Source organism: Thermobia domestica, chromosome 8 (genome assembly GCF_964235325.1).
Source record: "Thermobia domestica chromosome 8, izTheDome1.hap1.1, whole genome shotgun sequence".
Lineage (NCBI taxonomy): Eukaryota > Metazoa > Arthropoda > Insecta > Zygentoma > Lepismatidae > Thermobia > Thermobia domestica.
The window spans coordinates 272,156,378-272,180,688 of record NC_137461.1 but is presented as its reverse complement, the minus strand read 5'-3'; the positions used below and the strand labels follow the sequence as shown (position 1 = coordinate 272,180,688).

The 24,311-nt window shown below is 34.5% G+C and overlaps 2 protein-coding genes across 2 annotated transcripts in view; one reads left to right on the top strand and one right to left on the bottom strand.

The window, feature by feature from the left end:
• The window catches only part of LOC145693635 (uncharacterized), a 1,111,198-nt gene extending 1,104,042 nt beyond the window's left edge, over positions 1-7,156 (bottom strand). Inside the window, exon 1 of the mRNA XM_081769815.1 lies at positions 6,471-7,156. The gene's annotated coding sequence lies outside the window, so the exon portion shown is untranslated. The remainder of the gene's footprint in view (positions 1-6,470) is intronic.
• LOC145693636 (uncharacterized) overlaps positions 1-24,311 on the top strand; it is a 265,246-nt gene that overhangs the window by 124,114 nt on the left and 116,821 nt on the right. The gene's annotated exons all lie outside the window — the stretch shown is intronic.

Genomic DNA, 24,311 nt, shown 5'->3' with positions numbered 1-24,311 from the left:
CCTGCTAGGAAAGTTTCGAGTTTTGGAAATAGATGATAGTTGAAGGGATCTGGTGAATATGTAAAATGCCAAAGCAGTTCAAATTTCAGCTCGATCAATTTTTGCTCAACGACACTCCTTTTTCTCTGCTTTGTACTAAGTAAACGCGACACCCACGCTTTGAGAATCAGAGATCATCTTTAGCTTTTTCTTCCGTACTATTGCAATTTATTATTAAGTCTTACCTACAGGAGAAAATAAATATCTCTTACACATTTTTTTTTATTTTACTTTTTAAAATTTCTTTTTAAAAACCCTACAGAATTGTTCACCATATTGTTATCGTAGTGCGAAAAGATGTCCGAAAGGGAGCAACATATCCATCAATAGAAGACTTAGAGTTCACCAAATTACATTCTTTTGAGGATAAATTCCGACGCTTACCGTAGTGTTCTAAAAAAAAATTGAGAAAACCGAAGTTGTGTCGTTTCTTTCCAATAATAATACTGAATTGTTTTTTATTATGCTGGAATGGATTCTTTACTTCTCTATTGTATATGTAAAGAATACATTATTACCTAGCAAACTCTGTCCATTATCATTTGTCTTATATTTATGATGACACACATTCTTCCAAAAATGGCACACATACTTCTTATAACGTGTTATTTCTTATTGGATTATTGCTTCTCCTACTAATGTGAAATTCAGCAACATTTATTTGTGTATAATGGGAGAATGTGCAAAGATGAGAGACAAAATTCCCAACTAAACAAAGTAATATTCTTCAGATAAGTTCCTATACATTATTTTTCAGGAAATCTACAAGAACAGTTTTTTTTTTCAATCGATACTATGCAAGAACCATACCACCTACTAAGGTAAAAACAGGTAAAAAAAAAACTCCCATCAAGCCTTTCATTATGGCACTAGCACAAGGATGGTACACACCATGTTTGATGAGATATAATAAACAACAGAAAATGTAGTGGTCCGAAATCGGATCCCTGTGGTACACCACAGTAAACAACGCGTTGTGTAACTTTAAACCTGAGTTCATGCAAGCACATTTCTTGAAGTAAACATATTTTTTTACTTTAACTATTCCAAACACTAATTTAGCGGAAATTGATGCTTTTGATGAGAAAATATTTCTTTTAGCGATAAGCCAGTACGTTTTGAGGATGTTCTTACAGTTAGATACTACTTAAGTATAGTGTATACAGTAGTAATTTACTATGGTTATCTAGTCCATTAAATTATGTTTTAATTATTAGCTTCAGGCCTACTAATTTATTTAATATCAAAGTATAACAAAAGGTGTTGTTGAATTAATTAGATTACCATAACCAGAAGATACGTGGCGATCACTAATACTTTTAAGTATTTGACCTCGATTATACATACATTTATAATGACAACTAGCCTCCCACCCCCAGTTTTGACACGTAATGTTCGCCATGCTCTATAATTGTTTCAAAAGCGATATTTTCTTCCATTGATGAAGTGAAATATTCATTTAATTCTGTTTTGAATATTCCAGCATCAAAGTAGGTTTAAAGGATTTTTAGGATTAGATAATTCAATTGTGTAAAATATCAATATAAAATTGAAAAAAAAAAACTCTTTCATAGAGTTAACCATAAAGCTATTTTTGATTCATAAGTACAATACAATACGATGAAACGAGTTTATTCTTCCTAATTTTCAATGACACATTCAAGGGCGTCCATGTTGTGGTTTCCAAGGGGGGGGGGCAAGTATAAGCCACGTTTCAAATACAGTTTCAAATTTTGCTCTAACTAATGTAAAATTCTATTGGGTTTTCGATATTCCCAAGTACAATTTCCTCTTACGGGGGGCGAGCACCCTACCTTGCTCCCCTAATAGGCGTCCTTAGACGCATTTTAATATGATTTTATTACTCAAAGATAATTCTCTATGTTTTATAAGTCATTCCTTGACTTATGCTTTTACTGCTATATAAATATCTAGATAGGCAGTACCTTGCGTGGGGGGAGGGTGAGCAAAGCAACAGCCCCGGGCGCCGAAGTAAGGGGGTGCAAAATTCGGGAGAGAAAAAAAAGAGAAAAAATTACTTGGAATATATGTATGGTGTGCCGTCGTATACTCTCGCCCCGGGCGCTGATTTTCCACGGCACGGCACTGTAGATAGGCTAATGATTTGCGTAGTTTATTATTATTATTATTATTATTATTATTATTATTATTATTATTATTATTGTTGTTGTTGTTGTTGTTATTATTATTATTATTATTGTTATTATTATTATTATTATTATTATTATTATTATTATTATTATTATTATTATTATTATTATTATTATTATTATTATTATTATTATTATTATTATTATGTTATGTTCGGAATTTAAGGTTCCTCTTCAATATTAATTTACATTAAATCACGTATCTACATCACATAAAGTAGCTTCATATACTCTGAACCATATCGTCCCTTTGTTTGCAAACTGTCGTATCTCAGTTTTTCTCATTTTTTTAGGACAGCGATTTGAAATTTTGCACCTGTTTCACTTTCTTGTTACGCTCGTGTTTACCAACAAATATTTATCAATTTTTGATACAGTGTAGCCGAAAGTACATTCCTAAATACCATATGTTCAAATTATATAATACTGTAATATTAAGCCATAAAAAATATGTTTTCTGAGATACGTCAAAGAAAAATGTTAGTTTTAAGAATGAGTTACGTCACTGTGCATAACTCTAGGGATATGAGAATAATGTCTAATTTAAGTTGGAAAACTGTAAATTTGTCCATTTGTGTACATCTAAGTTGCTGTGATCATCTTTGATATGAGTAAGTTATAAAAAATAGTGAACAATCTATAGAACCAAAAGTATTATTTCTTTCATTAATTAATTAAACATGTTTATGAAATTAATAATAAAATAACAAATTAATAAGGCCTTTCACCAAATAAGGAAATAATGTGGTATATGAAATTAATACTCCATATTAACAAGGGGGCGCGGTGGCTCAGTGGTAGGGCGTTCACCTCCGGTGCTTGGGACCCCTGGTTCGATCCCAGCTCGCGCCGTGTAGACTTTGTGGTGGACAAACAAAGTGCTCGTGGGTTTTCTCGGGGTTCTACCGTTTCCTCCCACTTTCTTCATCCACCATTTCATTCATTGCTCATAATCACCGTCTCCTTTAGCCTAATCGGCATAAGCGTGGGACGTAAAACTCAAAGATTTCATTTCATTTTTTACAAATTAACACTATTAAGTGAATATGAAGCTGTATGAAATAAAAATAAAATTCAAGACAGCTTCTAAATAATGAAATTAAACATGTTATTGTAACTAAACGAGAGTATAATAAAATTCTTTTAAGTAAATATGAATATAACTCAAATGAGTATAGTCAATAGCTCCTCCATACAATACTGTAAATTATTGAACCATGTCATTAAAGTAATTGAAAAAAAAACGTCCTGAAGTAAACAAAACTACAAAAAGAAATAAACCTGATTTTGTTTGAAACCGTCCTAATGGTTGAGGTGCAAGTAAAATTGCTGGTGCTCAGAGATTCGTATGACAGGGATAGGTCCGTTGCACAGAGATATTAAAAAAAAAAGGAAATCTTTAAGTTTTACGTCCTACAGTTATGCCGGTTAGGCTAAAGGAGACGGTGATGATGAAAGATGAGTGAAATGGTGGAATGAAGAAAGTGGGAGGAAGCGGGAGAACCCCGAGAAAACCCACGAGCACGGTTTTACAGAGATATTAAGTCTACGTATTTGTCTTGGGCGACTTTGAGCTTTCGCAGATTAAGTTCGACCTTAAAAACTTTTACGTTTTTCTTGAGGCGCTTAAATTGGAGTTCTTTGTAGTTTAATTGTAGGTGACTGATTCTGTAGAAAATAATTGTCGGCAGTGACGTAACTAAGGGGGCAAGTGGGCCTTCTGTCACGGGCGCCGCATTGGGGGGCGCCAAACTGGACAAATATTTATTTTCACTATAAGACAAGGGAATTAGTTTTTAGCAAACTAAAGATCATAAAAAAAATACCTCAGAAACTTAACAGGACAACAACGTCTCACCAACCTTAGGATCATATCCATAGAGCTTAAGTTAGCTTCAAAGCTATCTTTTCAGGAAATTGTAAAACCCTTTGCAGAGAAAAAAGTTCGCAAAGTAAATTTTAGTTCCAGCTTTTTATGTATACATTTAACTTACATCAATTTAAGGGATTTCTAAAATATCCGAGAATAATACTCGAGACAACAGTTTGACTGTTTGTCATAATTAAATATCCTATTCTAAAGCAACGAAATGTTGATTTATTCTGCACATCCTGATATAATTCCAAAAACATTGTGATTTGCAGTTACTATGATAACACTATAAGAATATCAAGCATGGTATTCTCAGATTATTTGGCAATCAAATACTAATTAGTTTGGTGTTTTGTCTTGTACTAATAATTAAATTAAATGCTATTTGCTACATACCTACTGCCCTTTTCCCACTTAGATGTTATATCATACCGCTGCAGTATGTCTGACATCGAACAGTCTTTCTTATATTACATGCATATACATTTTATATACGTCAGCAGTATGTTTCATACGTCCATCTGTATGTAAGATCCGTACCGCCTATATACAGTTCTCCCTTTCATATGGAAAATACGTACAGGGTCGCCTTGGCTATTAATTGGCCTCTACGGCTGATATATTGCATCGAGCCCGATTTTTCAGTCTCCTCCCCAACCAACGGTTGATATATTTAGATGGCCACCGTGACTATTCACAAGAAAATTAGTTGTCGCACACGTTTTACACATGTTTCTCTTCCTCCTGACCTCCTCTCTTTAATATTATTTTTATTTGGCCCCTGACTGAGCGGCCATATCTGCCTAGCCACCTCGAGCCAGTCCGGGCCTGACTACGTATATATAGAACAATTATACAGAACGTATTATAAAACATACGTTTTCAGTTATATGCTTGCTACAGGATATTACATATATTGTAGTCGTACGTTAAGTCCGAAAACTACAGGATTTACGCATGTAACCTACGTTTTACGTACACCACATACATTTTCTTTTCTCTGTGCATAAAGCGTTAGTTTGGAAATTGCAAGACACGTTTGTTGCGGATTCAAACCCCGCTCAGGGCGTGTGGGTGTTAGGTAATATCCCTAAACATTCGCTTCATTATAATCATTTGCCATTAGTCTAAAAGAACAAAATCCAGAAACGTAAATATAAAAAATGCAATCAATCCGGCGTAAGTATAAAAAATGCAATCAATCAATGCGGATCCAGGGGGGGCGATCGGGGCAAACGCCCCCCCAACCCAGAAGAGGAAACTTTCTTATTTTATATATAAATAAACCCATCCATAAAAAAGTTTGGAGCTCTTAAAAGTAGCTCTAAGTAGCAGTATTTCTACCGACCGCCCCCCAGAAGTCCGTCCTGGACCCGCCCCTGAATTAAATTGTATATATAAAATTAGGGTGACCAGGAGTTTTTAACAGGACTGTTCCCTTTTTAAGATAGTTGTTCGGTGTTCCGAGCAAAAATACAAACAGAACGCAAAAATATCCCTTTTAAAGAAAATAAAAGTTAAATCTTTGGTTCATACTTACGTAATTTAATCTCAAAGTGCCATTTTGAACATATTTTCTTGCGTGGACTTCTACAGTTGTTTTTTTAAGACCAGTTCTTCTACAAAATAATCAACCATCTAAAAAATCACATTCAAGAGACACTCGATTCCCTTAATCCTGGTTCTTGTTAAGTGTTAAAAATATAATGTGAAAATTAAAATTGGAACAAGGTTAAATAAATAAAAATCGGATTATTTTGAAAACGTAGATACTTCCTGTCTGACATGAATAACGGCAGTGCACTGACTATAGTGTTATCAAGTTATGCCACATTACCGAGTGTCCGGTCTTTCCATTGCAGAAACTTCATGGGCCTTATAGGAATGTAATATTATTAGGATCACGCTAATGGGCTTTATAAGAATGTAATGTTTCTAGAATCACGCTAATGGGCTTATAAGGATGTAATGTATTAGGATTGCGCTAACGTAATGTTTCTAGAATCACGCTAATGGGCTTATAAGGATGTAATGTATTAGGATTGCGCTAACGAGCCTTACGAAAGTTTTTTATACAGATGAAAATAATTTCAATACTAGGAAGCTTTGTATTTTCGTTAAACAAACAGATAAATTTAACAGTTCTGAGAGACAGGACTCTTCCTGTAAAAAGAAATTAAGGCTGTCTCGCTTTTACGGGACATATGAGACGCTAAAATATCATATTACAATTTCTAGTTAGCATAATAAATGAATAGTATAATAATTAAAATTATCATTACTGAAAAAAAAATCTGTTTGTAGAGTTATAACTATGCTGCTTTTTCAAACCACAACAAGGAAGCAAAAAGTAGAAACAATTTAAAAGAAATTGTTATCCAACTTACCAAGTTATGTAGACCTCCAAAAATTATGTTAGGTTATATATTTTCTTCAATTTTCTTGATGTTTTATAGTGGAAAGAATTGGCAGCCATCTATGTAGGAATAGGAAGAACTAATTATCATTTTAAGTTCTGTAAATTTAGAAACAAATTAAAAACTTTTTAAAATAAATAATATTCACGAATTTCTTATCTTTTTCGACTTCAAACAAATAAATTAAGTAATTTGCTTCAGTTGCACACGCACAAACACACACATCTTTTTTTCTTTCTTAAAACAAACAATCGCAGTAATTTAAAAACACTGATTCATGCTAGATATACACTTTTTTCCCTTGTTTTCTTTTCTTTTTTTTTTTAAGTATTGGATAAGTACAAATTACAATTTGGCAAAATATAACACACCGCTTTCTTCATATGTTCTGTACATCACATTCTTTTTTTTTTTTTTTCACATATGTGTAACACTACGTATTTTGTTTAAGAACTTAAAGGAAAAAAAGAAATACAATCGGTTAACTTCACAGTAAGTTTGATACTTGCAGTACCACACACGGGACACAAATTGCGTTCCGCCCCTTTTGGCCTTTTTTTAAATTTTTTTGTAACTATTTTTTTAAAACTTTTACTTTGGGCGACTGTTTGAGAAAATCGTGTCCCGTTACCGGACACTCGTTAACTCGGACTGCAAGTTCAGTTCCCGCAGCAAGTATACATGCGCTCACGCCGCATGGTCCTCGTTGCCTAGACGACATGTCCCGCCCATCCCATCGGGTTGGGACTGCTTCAAGGCAATACAAAAAGTGCTCGGTAGAGACATCTATTGAGGGAAATCCGAAATTGTAAAACATGTTGGTGACGTTTTTCTACGCTTGTAATTTTTTTTTTTTTTAATTCTTTCGGTGCTGTGCGGGTCGGGGGAAGAAGGGGGAGTGAAATAGGTACCTTGTTTCGTGGTTTCGAGGTAAATTAAAATAGTATTTTGGAACGTTGGGAATGCGTCTAGCCAAGTGGTTCAATTTGATTTGCAAGTTTGTCAAATTAAATGCCCGACTAAAAGGGGAGAAAAACTGTAACAAATGAAACATAAACGGCCAATCTATTGCGAATTAAAGGATAATTTATGAAAATGGAGTGGACAAATCGACAAATGGATAAAAAAAATATAGCTACTTTATTATTCACTTAATAGGCGTCTGTTTGATTAAGCGTTATTGATGAAGTGCTAAAAAGATATGTTATCTCCTGATTAAATGACAAAAAAATAGTTATTTATTTTCTTACTTATTCAACTCATTTTTTTCCTCTTTGCTTTCTTTATTTGTATCCCGTGTTTACAGTATTAATTTATTTCTCTTCAAAACAACGAAAATAACAAGGGAAAAAATATATTTCTGTTTTAGACCTCACGACTATGTCCTGTACGCATGGGTGTCCGTAGCGAGGAGCAAAAGAGCAATTGCTGTCCCCTGGATTTTCGAAAGAGGAACGGTTCTTCCTAAAACATGCCAAAACATATTGGGCCTTATGCAGAGTCGTTCTCATGCGTGATTAGTGACATGCTTAAGAGTTCGACTAACATCTTTCCTTAAGTAGTCAGACCTTTAGTATGACATTAATCATACGTCAAAACGACTCTGCGTGAAGCCCGTTAGATCTCGTTACTCATCCAGTACAATATATTTACTGCAGGGTGGAAAAAAATCATGATTTTTTAAATAAAAATCATTTTTGTTGATTTTTTTGATTTAAATCGATTTTTTTGATTTAAATCAAATCTTTCTCCTCGTATAATACAAGTCGCGAACTGGAGAAAAAAACATTAGGAATTAATATCAAATGACAATTATGCCATTTAAGTGAAAGTATTTTGGTTTAATTTCGAATTAATCCTCAATCGTTAACCTATTTCAATACGAAACAATATTCCTTAAGCATTAAGGAAAAAACGTACAGCAACGTTTATTAACATGACACTTTTCTTTTCACGAAAGTTCCTGACACTTGGCAGGAGTATATTTTTAAAAAATCGAAACTAGCCAGCGGCACGAAGTACATGTAAAGTACATAAATTTCGCCCAAAATTAACTAATTAACTCTATGACCTATGGAACCCAGAGGTTCAATGCCGCGTTCACGGAAACTCTCCACTGACTTCTATCCTTAGCCAACTGGATCCAGTTTCTATTTTGTATTCCTATTTCTGCGAGATTCATCTTAATATTGTCATCCCATCTGCGCCTAGATCTTCCTAATGGTCGTTTTCCGATTGGTCTTCCAGTTAAGAATTTGAAAGTGTTCCTATTTTCTTCCATCCTGGCTGCATAACCTGCCCACCTGAGTCTCCTAGACTTGATGACTCTAGCAATGTTTGGTAAACCGTATAAATTGTGTAGTTCTTCGTTATGAAGTTTCCCCTATTCCCGCTCCTCTTCTGAATATTCGTCTCAGGATCTTGTTCTCAAATACTTTCAGTCTACGTTCTTCCCTCATAGTAAGCGACCATGTTTCGCAACCATACAGAAGCAGGGCGTCTACCAGTCAGGGAAAGTCAGGGAATTTGCAGGGTCAAGGAAAATGTCAGGTAATTTCATTGTGTGTCAGGGAAAAATCTTTCCCAGGCCGTGAGGGGAGAAGGAATGCCACTAAAATAGTCATAAATTACAGGTAAATGAATTGTTTCGTTTGTACGTTTGTAGAACATTGTATAAGCATATAAACAATGGTGAAAACTTACAGTTCACTTTAAATATAAGTTGGGGGCGCGGTGGCTCACTGGTAGAGCGTTCACCTCCGGTGCTTGGGTTCCCTGGTTCGATCCCAGCTCGCGCCGTGTGGATTTTGTGGTGGACAAACACCGTGGTCATGTGTTTTCTCGGGGTTCTCCCATTTCCTCCCACTTTCTTCATTTCATTCATTACTCACCATCACCGTCTCCTTTAGCCTAACCGGCATAATCGTGAGACGTAAAACTGAAAGATTTCATTTTCATGATTTAAATATAAGTTACTTTTCATGAGTTACTAAGAAAAAAAAAAGAATTACACTGTCAGGGAAAATTATAATTTTGTCAGGGAAAGTCAGGAAATTTGATTATGCTTGCTTGCTAGACACCCTGAGAACAACAGACATATATATTTTAATCTTCAAATTCCTGGACAGAATCCGTGACAAGAGATTTTGAACTGAATAATAACACGAATTCCCTGCTTTTAGTTGACATTTAATTTGTTCGTAAATATCGTTTTCATCTGTTAATATTGATCCTAGATATTTGAAAGAATCCACTTTATCAAAAGTATTATTCGATATTTTAACGCATCCAAAATTTGCCGTATTATGATCCCGAGGAACTTCTATGTATTTAGTATATAAATTTCGCCTAAAGTTTTAATTTATTTTTGTTTCGGAAAGGGGATCGGGCCCCTCTAAATACGCCTCTATTATCTGGAAGCAAACAAATAGACGTGGACATAAAAGAATTTTTGTTTTAAGTGTCGATGGTGATTTCTCCGTTGGAATAGTTAACGATTTAAAAACCCTATGTTACGAAGACAAGAAAGCAGGATTCTCCCGTTACCCGTTCAAAACGGGAATTTTCCTAATCATCCTCTGCATGATACTCGTTTTCATACTGTGTTGTACATACATTTGCGTCTCATTGTATTATAATTATTATCTTCCATAATCGAAATAACAGAACAGAAACGTTATTTTACTTATTTTCACTTGAAATTAATTTATTTCGGAATTTGATTTAAATCAACGATTTTTATTTAAAAAATCAAGTGATTTAAATCTTGATTAAAATCGTGATTTAAATCAGACTGATTTAAATCAATCCACCCTGATTTACTGTAATTAATAAATTTATGCAAAGTCCATCAATAACAGTTGTTTCACGTTAAGCATTATGTGCATCAATATGTGTATACCTAGGTATATTCACGAGTTCGATTGTATTGGGTGTGCGAGTAGAAACTCGGCTCTTTGGGGTCAAATTGCACTGTATAGAAAAGATACTTTTTACAAAGACTAATAATCGAAATATTCGCCATTACTATATGTGGTATTTTGCCAGTGATGTGGTAACTGATGAATGCCGTCACGATAGAAACTTAGTGGTTTCAAAGCTAAAGAGTTATCGAACCATTTTCGCACATCGTCAAATTGCGTGAATCGCTGGTCTTTCAAAGATAACGGCATCAGGCGGCGCCAAGTGTGGAGAATACGCCGCATGCTGGAAAACTTCGTAGCCTAAAGCAAAGATGAGTTCCTAGGTTTCTTTTGCTGTATGTGGACGAGCGTTTTCAACCAACAATAGCACTTTCCGGCTTCCTTAGGCGGTAAATAGTTCTTTCTCCTCCACCACCTCACTTAATTTGATCAGTTAGGTCTGGTAACGTTCTGCTGTCACAGTTTGACCAGGTTCCAAAAGCTCCTAACAAATGACGCCTTTGCAATCTCACCAGACGTACAGTAACACTTTCTCGGCATAAATTTTAGTTTTTGCAACTGATGTTGATAGTTGGCCTGGATCAGCCCAAACTTTTCGGCGTTTAAGATTGTCCTACAAATACTACTCTTCATCATCTGTGATGATTTTGTATAAAGAAAGTTTTTGTTTTTGTACCGCGATAGCAAATTCATGCAGATGTCAACTCTTCGGTATTGTTTTCTTCCGATAGTTCATGAGGAACCCATTTGCCTTCCTTTTATGCCTTTCACATTGCATGTAATCGAAGTGACATTGCTTGGTGAGTAACTACTAACTGTTCAGCAAGCTCTTCTTGCGTTTGCCATGGATTTTTATCCAGTAACACTTGAAGTTCTTCGTCCTTAAAATTTTCACTTCACCTGGACGTGGATTATCCTCCAGACTAAACGTTCCGCCGCGAAATCTTGCAAACCTCTTTTTTACTATTGAGTGATTCACAGAATGTTCACCCAAAGTCAAATTAATCAATTCTGTTTTTGCGCCACATTTTTTTTTCATTTGAAAAAATGAAATGAAATATCCGAGTTTTACGTCCCACGGTTATGCCGGTTAGGCTAAACGAGACGGTGATAATGAGAAATAAATGAAATGGTGTAATGAAGAAAGCGGGAGGAAACGGGAGAACCCCTGAACATTTTTATTTAATTTAAATTAAAAGACCTTGCATTGTAGTACATGACTGTAATGACTTAATTATGTTTATTTTTACCTTAGAAAAATAATAAGACAAAATAAAATGAAGAAGAAGAAAGAAGAGGGAGAAGGAAAATAAAATGACTTCTGGAAAAGTAGTCTGTTATGAAAAATAGTAGATGAAAGAAGTAATACAGAGAAAAGATTGCAAGTAAAGTATGGATAAAATAGGATAATGGAGAAGGGTTAGGAGGAAGAAAAGGGGAGGAAAGTATGATATAATCTTTGAAATATAATTAAAAGCCTAATAATGTGTTGTATATTTGAGATATTACCTTTGCTCTCCATGTAAGAATAAAAAAATACTTTAATATTAAACCTGCTGCAATTAGACAAATGTTAACTCATACAACACTGACCTGGATCCAAGTAAATACTTAATGTGGATTTACTCAGACCCAGCCCAGCTGATGAGAAATACTATATTAGTTTCTGTACTCATTTGAACCAATCAGAGTTGGTCCATATACTGCATTCGCACTTCTTGCCCAATATTCAGATATATATTGGAAATCATGGAGAACAAAATAAAAAATCCACACATACAGTCACAAGCCACAATTGATCAACAACAGAAAGATTTAAACTTAGCATATTTATATTATTCATGACCTATGGCTTCAAGTAATACCTTCAAGTCATTCATCAATGTTTGCATAGTAAATAACTATGAGTTCTTAATACTATCGTAGGTTCCTTTGCTTGAAACTACATCACACTCACACTACTATTCATTCCACACAAAGATAAATATTCACATGTATTAGGTTAGTTATAATTTAGAGGAAAATCCACCAACTACAGTTTCACAAAATTTTTATTACAACCAATGAAAGGAAAAGAAGAGGAAGATTTTTTTCAAAAAAGTCCATTTATAAACAACAATATTATTATTATACGTTACATCATATTATTTAGGCAATTTCTCACATTAAACATTTAACTCATTTGGATATATCTCTATATTCGATATTGACGCATTGTAATTTTTACTTTTAAATCTGTTGAGAGTATATCTAAGAATAAAGATATCTAAATATCATGCTACTTAAGGTAGCTAGAAACTTACTCTTTATCATTTACAATGAAACAAATTCTCCTTTAGTCCTCCAAAAGAAAAAAAAACATTCAATACTTTTACATGGCCGAATTATCAATGAAACAAAATTTCAGAGCAGTCCTTCATGCTCATGATTTATTGATACGTATTAAATTGTGTCCACGCTTGCACACGTTTTAGCGTCCATTCACTACTACTTATTGTTCAATAATTCATGTACACTCGGTACTTGCTCCAATTTGGCACAATCACAAAATTCATAACATGAAAACTGTAAAATCGCATAACAGCCGACATGGTCACAAGTTGGTAAATAATTTCTCATCTTCCGGGATCCCAGTTCCGAGATGTTCAAAGTAATTATTTACTTTCCAGGTAAGTAGTTCGTTTGAAAATTTTCCAAATAATAATTTTCAGACTGATTTTATTGGGAGACAAACAATTATCCAATAAGATGCCAGTAGGAAACGAATATTATTCGGAAGGGTACCTCCAACAGATTAAATAATAGCTAAGTTTTGTGAAACCAATTCACTGACATTTTCTGATTCACTTTTGATTTTAGTTGATGAAATCAACCGATGAAAAATCACAATACGGTGATTCTGTAATCACTGAGGAAAAGATGGGGGCGGAAAGTTGGATAGTTCTGAGAATCAGGAGTTTACTATATAGTTTAAAAGTGTATCGCTGTAACCTGCTAATCTACTTCATCCCAAATATGCTTTTAATAGCTGTTAGTATGATAAAGTTAAAACCACAAATACTTCACACAAGAACAAACCCACATTCATCGATTTTGGCGGCATATTTTTTGTTTAATACAAAGGCTAAAAGAACATAAATATGGCAGCAAACACCCTAGTCGGGTAGATACTAAAAGGGAACAACGAAGCAAGTCGTTTCATCGGCCGATATGTTAAACAAACATATCATACCTAGGTACATTATCACATATACATTAACAAAGTATCATCATTTTCGTAAATATAACTATAATTAATCACTTCGCAGTCGCATGTCCAGTTTACACATTTTTTTTCAAATTTATTAACCAAGCATTGATTACATAATTCCCGACCAGAAAACGAGTAACCGCGTTCGATCAATATGGAATACTTTTAAAGCATTTTGGCATAAACGATAGTAAATAGCATGTCTATATATATGCAATGCACAGAGAACATTAAAAAATTCATTTTTAAAAGAAAATTTGATATTCCAAATATGTTACAGGTTTCCAGATCAACATCTCCGAAATGTTATACCTTAATATACTCTACTAAAAGATTGTGGGCCAACAATTGACAAAAAGAAATTTAACTTCTGAATTTAACTATCGAAATTTAGAAGTTATAAGCGACGCTGTCTGTGGGACCTGGATAATCAAAAGCTGAACTTGTTACTTCCAACAAGGGAGACGCGACCACTACCGATCGAGAGAGAGGAAAAACTACTGACTATGGAAATGAAACGTCCTAAAGATATATTGTGAAGGTGTCTGACCCACAGAAATATCACTTTCCATATTCAGTATGGAAAAACGATTTTTAATACTTTCCTGGAAATTGGGACTATTATAATATTAAAAAATTCAAAAAGGGAGAAGGGGAAGGAAATGACAAAAAAATTGAAGAAGTAAGGTTGAAGATGGAGGTAGAAGAAATAGCATACAGTAGTAGAAAGGGAAAATAAACAGAAGAAAGACGCTACCAAAAATGGTATTCGGACCTAACAAAAATTACAACAAGCGTCGATTTTAAAGCCAAAATTTATCTCCATTGACCGAAACGTTCGGGCCTTAAAATATATATGGTCACATGGGGGTCCCTTAGCGCCAAGGAGCAAGTCCGTGTCCTCAAGTGGAAATCTCACAGAGGAAAAAGCTTTATGAAATTCCCACTAATTCACTGTATGTGGCTTAGACCACCAAGGTATGCTGGGGAATGCATAGCAGTGTCTTAATTTTGAAATTTCTACAACAACAAAAATTGTCCGACGCCACAACAGCAGTGAAGAGAATAAATAGTTATAAAGGGAAGAAACGAATAAAGGTATTGATTGGGGTAGCCAAAAATAAATAAATGATAAATTTTGAGTAGTTAGTTTATATAGGCCGAAACCTTGCTAGCGCTGCAAACTTGGAGGGCCCGAAGCCCTGGACGTCTGATTTCCGATAATTATACTATTAGAAACAGACATAATAACACATGAAGAAGGGAACGGCGTCTGGTACGGGAAAGGTACCGTAATAAACGAAAGCATGTGTTACTATCGTCTGTCATACGCCAATCTCTTAAAAAAATCAATCCAATCACGTACAATTAAAAAAAACTCAAAAATGCATTTTAGAAAGAAATTCAGAAGAGAGGTAATGGCCGAAAATCCATATCTCTATCCGAAGTCATTTGTTTATCGAGCGTAAGTATCCGTAACATTTAATACGTATACTGTTCAGAATTTAATTTATCATGATCAAATTAAATATGTACCATATCACTATGCTATATACATCGTTACGTCCCGAAAATGTTACTGTATGTCCACACTTGAACACGTAACTTATATGAACTACAGACCCATATGCTTATGCGAAGGAAAGAAAAATAAATACTCGGAATTCGTTCCATGTTATCAACACTTCAGCTATACACAGTCCTAACAATTCCATTCGTAATTTAATGAAATTTCTTTGACAGACCAGCTTTCGATCTGTAAACGTATCTTACTATAGACGCACAAACAAAAGAAGCTTTCGATATCGCGAGCCAATGTTTAACCACTCGTCACCAGGCATATATTCGCACACAGTCACATATATGTACCTAACTATGTGGTCAAAAAATACAAATGGGCTTGCACTAAGTTAAAATGCCTATATTAAGACGCGAAGAATTATACACATATATCTATATATGAAGAAGAAAAGTTATCAACTCTTTAATCATTATACAAATATTTATTTACTTAAGAGGCTACATCCCCAAGACACCTGTCAACTTCAGATACGACGCCCATGTTTGCTCATTGCATCAATATCTTCACATTTATTTACGCCACTGTATTTGAGTATCTACTACTCGAAAATATTTTACTTAAGGTTCGTAATTGTCGGTTCTTTATAGAACAGAAAATTAGGGATTCTAACTCTCGAATAAAATTGTCGTTAAACATCAACTGACGAAAACGAAAAATTCGAATTTCCCAACCGATTGTTACCAAACAAACATAAGCACTGCTCTCCATTTACAATTCGATTTCTGATATATCATAGTCATTGATTAAGTTAATTACTATTTGTATCCGATTGTTAGAATGATACCAAAAACAAAAAAGACTTCTAAGCCTGGTCTCGAATCGAAATTGTTTTCTTATGACGTAAACAGCATTGTTAACTAACCCACGATATGACTACAACTGCTTATTCACAGAACGTACCTTTAATAATTTTACTATTTATGTAATAATATCGAAAATTTAGTATTTCAACTTGGTGATTAAACAGGCCTGTAGCCAGCCCAGAAATGTAGGGGGGTCCCGGCTGAAGTTAGGGGGGGCCGATTCTACCATATTATAGTTCATTTGCCAGCCTACCGTGAAAATTTTAGGGGGGCAGTCAAAATATAGGGGGCCGGCCCCCTAGATCCCCCTGGATACGGGCCTGGATCATACTATGATATATTCTCACAAATACGGATTATTCACCAACACACACATATCAAACTTCTCCATTGTACATTTTCAGCACATGTAGCTCCAATAGCGTGCAACACTGTAGCATTACACTTCACTGTTATGTTTAGTGGTAATAGTGCACTTTAAATCTGTGCACATTTGTATATTGTGCTATTTCAAACAAAATATTTTATGCTGAGTTGGCAACACTGCTTCTCCTATAGCAACACTGTTTATGATTTACTTTAAACGTACATAATTCCATGATATAATATTTTGAATATTCAAATTTTGAAGCACCCCTTCTGGTCCATAGCACCTTAAATTGTGCTAATGTTCATTTCTCATTATGCTCTATCAGATGTGCTATTTGGCAATCAGATTTTAGCGACGACTTGTGAGACCCTCCCGTGTAAGAGAAAGTTAGATGAAGTCAAGGGGAAGGTAGAAGAGGGAGGAGATGAAATGAAGAGGAAACTAGATATGAAGAAGTACTGGATAATTATTGAAATATAGTGAGAAAACTTAAATTAATATTAAAAGGTGATTCATATCCGGATTTTATTATTCGAGAATCAATTCTGAATTGTTCCTGATGATACACATGTTCCCTCATACTACTCCGACCTGGATCCAGGTAATTGCACAAGTTCGAGTTACCCTGACCCAGCCCAGATGATGATAAGTATTAATTTAATCGTTTGTCTGTTATTTCAGAGCATTAAAAAATCATCCAGTAACTGATTTTCCATAGTGGAGATCGAACACACATTTGAGTTAGCCAAGAAAAGAAAAAAATTATACAATAAACATATTTTCCACCAATCGGAGTTCCTGAAATTCTTGAAAAGACTGTCGTTTTCCCAGCTTATTCTGTTGTTTCGGCTTGCCTTTCAGATTATTCTGTTGTTTCCGATTAATTTAGAATTAGTTATCCTTCATGACCTCGGTCATGAACCAATACGTATATGTTATAGTCATACACATACATAAGAAAAGTCATTATTCTGAACCAACATTAGAGATTAGCACTTAAAGCTAAAGTTATCACTCATTCACACATACACACGGACATATAGGACAATCTATTGATACAGGTAAATCTGCTTTGAAGGAAAACTATCACCTAGCTACAGTTTATTAAACATTTATTACACCTATTAAAGGTAAACACAAAGGAAATATTAATTACATGCGAATAAGTATATATATAGTTATATCGTTATACATGAAATGATAAAAATTATGTCAATATAGATTTAATGTTAAAAAGAGATGAAAGAAAAGAAATTAAAATATAGATTAAAAAATAGTTGATATGTAAACCGAAAATTATATAGCAAAATCTAATAATATACAGTAGGATCAAAAATTAGCCGGACTATAAAAATATATACTACCTTAACGGTAGCTGAAGCCTACATAGATGCAATGGATTCCACAGCAGTTTTTGTTTCACAGCTTGGAGGGAGCCCTCAGTACCTACAGGCTGTTTACCAGGGGGACAAGACGGAGTAGCGATATTATCAACAGTTGCAAGGTCATTAACATTACCAATAGGTGTTTGTGTTTCTTCAGCTGTATTGTTGATAATGCCAGATGTGGAATCAGAGTTGTCATCCATATGAGCAGCAACCGTAGTATAGGTGTCAGTTACTGGTTCTGAATCGTTTGGTTGTAATTGCACACGTTTTTCACAAGGGTTTTTTGGAATAGTGCCGAGGGATAGCATTTGTAAAGGCAGTCAGTGGCAGTCCGCTAGATGCGAGACGCAGTGGGTGGGGGGAACTCGTTAAATCGAATGTCAGACATTTGAGACGCATGAGGGCCATTCAGTTCTTTTCTTACCAGTCACTAAGTCGATGAGTTAATGATCGATAGATAAAAATACATTACAGGCTGGCCTTCATATGATATGAAGCTACGAAAGCCATTAAAGAGTAAACGTGAAGGGATCGATTTTTTAAGGACAGTGTGCACAGTTCGTATTCCATTGGACACTGCAAGGGGATAATTTTGAGACCATGTCTCATTGGTTATATTTTTCACTGTTCCATATTCAGTCAGAATTTGCACAATAACGTTATTATCTAGTTGAATAGATTAATTAAAGACTCTTACCCTTGTGATATTTTCCATTACGTTGACGAGTTGGACAAAAGAGGTGCTACCGTCACTATGTTTAAATGGTACCGTAAGTTCGAGCTTACTTAACACTTTTCAAAAATTGCATCAGTATTAGAAGTCACAAACACAGCATATTCATCAGAGTGAAGTTGGAGCGCAACAATGTCATGGCAGTCCTCTTTGAATAAACTTTCGATCCATTTATGAATATCTATAGGTGAAGGGCGATTATTACGTTTGTCCTTGTCAAATACACATTTGATGGTATTTTTTCGAAGGAGCTAAGACATCGTAATATTTTATAATATATAGTCACTTACACAAATAAACCACACGTAGTGGTAAAGCTAAAGCACGTCAAACTGCGAACAAAACACTGCACCGGACAACACGTCCTACCGCTAGCACAGTTTAACAGCAACTCCAATGGAAGAACCCGAGAAAACCCACGCACACAGTGTTTGTCCACCACAAAGTTCACTTGGTGGGAGCTGGGATCGAACCAAGGACCCTATGCAACAGAGGTGAACGATCTATCACTGAGCCATAGCGGCCCCTGGAAAAGAAAAAAAGCAAAGCACAAGAGGTTTAGCGGGTTCAAAGTTTTGCGTGAGGTTAAAAACTGAAATTAAGGCACTAATAAACGATTCGGAAGGTTTCTCAGATTTAGGGGCTATCCACATATTACATAACGCTATTTTTGACCAATTCTTGCCCCTTCCCTCCTCTTGTCACACTTCGTAACGCAAAGCCGAATCCCTCCCCCCTTTGTTACGTAACACTTTTTGATTTTTGTTTTTCACCAATTTTGCTAGGTTTGGGGGTTATTACAATAAAAATATTTCTAATGGTACAACTTTTCATTGCGAAATGTGTGTATTCCGAATATATTTGTGTTTTTTCTTTCAATAAATCAAAGCATTAAAAAACAGTAGTACTAAATCAGCGCTAGAATGCGAATAAACTCGATTTCTCCAGAAATATTCAAATCCAAAAGTTAAAAAATTCAAGAAATAATAAACATTTCTGACCAGAGTATATACACTTGTTTATTAAAATCTAAATTTAGTTTTTAATAAACAAGTGTATATTCTGTGGTCAGAAGTGTTTATTATTTCTTTAGTGAGTTCCAGAGTCGTGATGGGTAGAGTTTAAAAATTCAATTCGAGATGAATATCTGACAAATTAGGTTTTAAATATTTTATTTTGCTCTGCAAATTGTGGATCATTCCATCGCGGAAAATGTTAGTTTACCTTCTGTTTCACACACGAAACCCTCAAAAGAAAAAAGTGGGTATTGATTCTTATCAATAGCTTTGAACAAATATTCTCAGAAATAGCTATACGAGTGGGAACGCGAGGGCATTTTCAAGTGGTGGTAATAGTCACTGACAACTAACTCCAGAAAAGTATCTGCGGTAAATGTAATACTACGGTAGCCGAAAAAGTTTTTTTTATTTTTTGTATTGTGATGCATGCAGGATTCGTCGTCAGTCATACTGGTGTCTAACAGCGTCTTTGAATCTCTTCTGCATGATTCAACTTATATAGGCTTTTTCCAAAACAGTAGAAATGCTTGTTTATTTATTTATAAAAAAGAACTTAATATAATTATTTGTTTAAAAGATTACATATAAACCTGAGAATAAAAAATTACAACAAAAAAATTTTGAATAAGCTCCGATTTCCTCAAATGATCCTAGAAATCGACCGTTTGCACTACATCTGGTTTGAATAAAAGAACTAAGTTTACATGAAACATCACTTAGTGTTTCAACCTCTTGCAAGATCATTCAATGATTTGTTTCAGTTTTATTTGGATCGTGTACTTGCTATGCCTGTGAATTGGAACTGTTTGAAAGCTTCGCTGTAGCTTGTACGGACACTGCATTTTTAGAACTTTCTTTCGATAGAACAATCAGTCGTTCTTTCAGAAAAAATGTTCCGGGGCGGCGCACTTACTATTCCGGGGAGACCGAGTACACTTTATATCTGTAACATCTCGCTTGAATGGCGCCTGTAGGGTATGTTGCGATTATTTGCAGCTACCATCTGAAGATCCGAACAATGACAATGAAAAGTGCGCGTTGGAGTTTTAAACATCGTTATGCTTCCATAACTGTCTTTCCGGTTTCACATTGTGTCGTGTACACTTGTGAGCCGCATGTATGACAAATGGCCACTCACGTGAGTGCAGATGGTACTGACACCGAGACTAGTCTCGATCTCGTCTCGGTCTTGTCTCTAATTCGAGATCGCGATGTGCTTTTCCAAATCGAGGCAAGATCGAGACGGAGCCCAGGCTCGACTCGATACACATATGACCTTTCTGCGCTTTTGCACTTTTTGTTTGCCATATTGAATCCGTCCTGTTGCATTTTGTACTTTTCACATTTTATTCGTACTCCGTGACCATGAAAACTTGTACCTACCCCATGGTAGAAATAGGACAAAGTAAGTCCATCAGCGAACGCGTTTGCGTCCTACTCGCGCAATGACGTCACCTTCGACACACGCTCGGGAAAGGAGTCGCTGTCATCTGCTTGCTTTTGTATATTCTCTTTGGAATCTCAATGTAAAATTACTGTTTTCTCTTGACTTCAAGATATCTATTTGCTATTTCTGGTTTAGATGCCTATTATATTACTGGAATTTATTTTGGCATGGGAATATATATATATTTTTTTTAATGTACATAAAAAGAAAAGTAGGGTAAATCAAGTATTTCAATATACTCTTATTACATCCAAAACAATCAAACTTTCATCTATATATACGGTGTAGGCAAGTTTCCCCACAATCTTAGAAGTGTTGTCCGTCGTATTTTTTTTTTCTTAAATGGTATACCCAGTAGGCCTAATCCACTTGCATTTACCGATCAGTTTTTTTTTTTTTTTTTTTTTTTTTTTTTTTTTTTTTTTTTTTTTGAACTCGATTCTCTCGCTTCATCACTTTCTTAATTTTCTTGTAAAATATTCTTTTCGGGAAGAGTTTTTCAGTTGCTTGTTTAGTTCATTTATTCATATGGATGTTCTAAGTCGGATAAAATATGTTAAAACTTTCGGTTTACACTTATTATCAAATTCATTTTTCATGATACTTGTTAATTTTCTAATGATGCCCCATTTCTTTCCAGATAAATTCTCGTTCTTTTTTTGAGATATGCAAGAAAATCTTTGTTACCTACTTTGATTGTGTACGTTCCTTTGATCGAAATGTCAGTCCTCCTTTTGAGATTAATTTTGTCCAGTTGTATTGCAGCAGGTTCTTCGACAGAGCTGTGAATATTTGATTTTAAATTTGAAACCTACCCGCCCAGCTATAAATTCAAGACTGTTCTTCAAGATCATGCATATTTAATGAACATATTTGATCTTCATTTTCATTTTCATTTTCTGGTAAAATATACATTAACAGTTGCACTGTTGTACATAATTCATCATACAGTACGGAGTTTTTCAAGTATACATCTTCAATTAATGTGGATCTTACTGTTTCCTGCTGGGTAGAAGATTCTTCGATAGTTTTGACATTTTTAACGTGAGTAAATAAAGCAGCAGAATGCTTTCTCATTATATATATATATATATATATATATATATATATATATATATATATATATATATATATATATGTCCCTTTAGTCTGTACTTTAATCCCAGAGAATCCGGATGGTCGTTGCTTGAACCCATGCCTCTGATATATATATATATATATATATATATATATATATATATATATATATATATATATATATATATATATATATATATATATATATAAAAATCTAAACTATCTTGACTTAATTTCCTTGTCAAGAGCAATTTGTTCAGTATATTGCTGTACTTTGATTCTTCATCAAAATGAAAGGAACAATACTTCTTTCTTTTTCTCTGCTTGATCTAAACAAATAATTTTAGAAATAATAGGATTATTAGAAAAGATGAAACTTGTAACATATTAAAGGGAGTTGCTTAAGATTGAAATTAATTGCATAACAAAAGCCACAGCTATGAAAATATTGGAATAAATTATCTTCTATTATCCTGATAAAGAAAATAAAGTTGACATACTGTAAATGATTTAAAAAAAAAAACATGTGAATTTAAATAAAAATTTTCATTCCAAAATACTCTCTTATAAACCACTGCTGAATATTAGAAAATAAGCGCATATGGAGTAAAGTTACGTGATTAACTTGGAGCTTCAAAAACAAATAGGCTACCCAGAAACCGGCATGTAAAGCCTAGCACATGCAGATTTTTTTTGAACAACTGCCTTCGGTTAGCCGGGGACTTCGTCCCCAGACCCCTACATTTGCTTTTCTCACGGCCTCTCACTTCTCATATCCCTAAAAACTCTAATCTTAAGGGATTTTGAGATATAGTATCTTATTATAACAAATGAAGCAATTAGGATGAAGGTGTTATGTTACATTTTTCGAAACGTTAAATTTTGGCGGTTCATGCACGTGGAAAGTCATGTTACATAACACATCATTTAGAAAGTCCTCATCCCAGTGAAGAGATTTGAAAACGATGAGAGATGTATGTTAACGGATATAGTGTACAATTTCCCGAAATTTACAATTTGTTACATACCATATTTATCATCTAACCGCTTCAATTGCAACTCGCAACTATTTTTTCCCGTCTTTTTTCCTTTTAACGGTAATATCAAAATCGCTAAAATACATAATTAATTAAGATGTTTATATTCTTAAGGGATTTCGAGAAATGGTCGTTTTATTTTACCAATTACAACCCCAACCCCTTTTTCTGTTTTCTAAGGAAACATTAAAAAACGCAGAAACATGTCTTTAATTGCTTTCAATTAAAAGCCTAAACACCAATTTTCATGCCAATAACGTTAAGGGATTTCGAGATATGGCTGTCCATTATAACCGCCCTGGTTTCTTCCCTTCTAGGGCAAATATCAAAAAACGCTTTCATAAATATCTAATTATTTTAAATGAGAAGTCGAAATATCGAAATTCATGTCTCTAAGCTTAAGAGATTCCGAGATATGGACATCTTATTATAATTGTAATTCCCACCCCTTTCTCATTCACACTTCTTTTTCTTCTCGTCTAGGCCAAATATCACAAAACGCTTCATGTCTTTAACATTCAAAGATTCCAGGATATGGAGATTTTAAGATAATAATTTCCACTCCTCTTTCTCTCCTTCCCCTTTGCATTTCCAAACATGCTTTTTTTAATGCCCTGTTGGGTGTTGATCAATCAGTCAGTCAGGACTTGATATTTTATATAGAGATATACATAATATGCAAATTAATGTCAAAAGCAGTATTTAAAGTGGTAGTAGCAAAGAACACATATGTTGTGTTACTGTATACAGTATATTCATTCATTTGATAAAATTCTTGCAATTGCTTAAATCCTCCTGGTTTGGAAATGAATGGAACTTGGCATTCTCTTCACCAACTTCTATTCATGTTCATTTTACAGCCATACACAGCACATGAGGGCATTTGTAAAGCTTTCAGAGTCAATGTAATAAATATAGATGAGTTGCACAGTGCAAAATACAATATTTACACATACAAAATGTCATACACAACAGCGTATAACAAATTAACCAAACGTTAAAATCAAAGAAAACGTAGAAAATATTCAATAGAAATACAGCTAGCCAAATGTCAACTGAGAGGGCGCGACAATAGTATCATCTTGTTCGGAGGGTCAGTGATTTGGTGTCGAAGGTGACGTCACGCGAACGGGCAGGCTGCGCGTGGGTTTACCTTATCTTATTTCTACCATGCCTACCCTC